This window comes from Marmota marmota, unplaced genomic scaffold (genome assembly GCF_001458135.2).
Source record: "Marmota marmota marmota unplaced genomic scaffold, marMar, whole genome shotgun sequence".
Lineage (NCBI taxonomy): Eukaryota > Metazoa > Chordata > Mammalia > Rodentia > Sciuridae > Marmota > Marmota marmota.
The window spans coordinates 41,510,748-41,512,259 of NW_026000093.1; positions in this window are offsets into that span (position 1 = coordinate 41,510,748).

Here is a 1,512-nt window from a genome sequence, read left to right on the forward strand (position 1 = left end):
TTTTTTTTTTAAGTACAAGCATTCTTATAGTAATACTAGAATGCTTTGCTTCATTGGAGCTTAAGAATTATTTGACAGTAGTGTCGTATCTGATGTTTTAGTTTCATTGGTTTTCATTTCATTATTGTATATAATTGTTTTAACTATGTTATGATAGCCACAGGAAACGTATTTCAGATTGACTTTGTACATTTAGTAGTGAGTCACTCATATTTAACATCAAGCTTTATGAAAATATTACCACGGTTACGTAAGTACACAGTGAATAGTACATGGTAGTGCTTGTGATTAGAGCATGTAAAACATTGTACTTTAAAAGCCAGCTTGCAAATTTTGAAGAGAACACAGACACCCTACTTTCAATGTAGTGTGAAATATTTAATTGAATTTTTATTGATATATATTATGATTACATTCTGAATTAGTTTGGTTGTTGTGTTTTATTTTGTTTTCTATGTTAGTTGCTTTTTGCTTCTGTCAACTAAATTCTTAAATAAAATAGACTTGAAGAAATTTTTAATCAAAATTTTTAAATAATGAATTTTCATTCAGCATAAATTGAAAGGGAAAAGTAATATGAGAGATAAACTTATTTGCTTTCAACTGTACTGTATTTGCTTCAAATATTTGTATTTAAAACAATAGTAGTAGAAAACTTTGAATTGGAAGGATTTAATTATTTCCTTATTTGTAGAGTAATAAAAATTAACAATTCTGCAAGTAATTATACTTTGGTAGCTTATAGCTGTTAGGTTTGACAATAAAGATCTGTTAAGTGGGCTGAGGTTGTGGCTCAGCGGTAGAGAGCTTGTCTAGCACATTCAGGGCCCTGGGTTCGATCCTCAGCACCACCTAAAAATAAATAAACAAAAGTATTTGTCCATCTACAACTAAAAGAAAGTATTTTTTTTAAATCTATTAAAGGGGGCTGGGGATGTGGCTTAAGCGGTAGCGCGCTCGCTTGGCAAGCGTGCGGCCCGGGTTCGATCCTCAGCACCACATACAAACAAAGATGTTGTGTCTGCCGATAACTAAAATAAATAAATAAATAAATATTTTTTAAAATCTATTAAAGGATCAAAGTTAATGGGTTTTGGATGGAAGGGATTCTCAGAGAAATACAATATATACCTTGCCCTGGATTTTGCAAACCCATTGAAATAAGTGCCTTAACTTCTGTATTTCTAAGTTTACTTTTTTTTATTTTCCCCCAAATATTGCATGTTTTCTTTTTTCTAAGAAAATGATGGTAACTTTTTCCTTATTAATGATAAAAGATTGGAGCTGGGGCTGTAGCTCAGTGGTAGAACACTTGTCTAGCATGCATGAAGCCTTGGTTTCTATCCTCAGCACTACAAAAACAAACAACAACAAAAAAACCTAAAAAGATTTTTAAAAAAAAAATCTTTCCTCTTTTATTGTTACTACTAGCTTCAATTCAGTAATAAATCTTTGTTAAGGATTTCTAGCCTCCTTAATTAATTTATTTATCTACCCAAATGCCAAACCAAC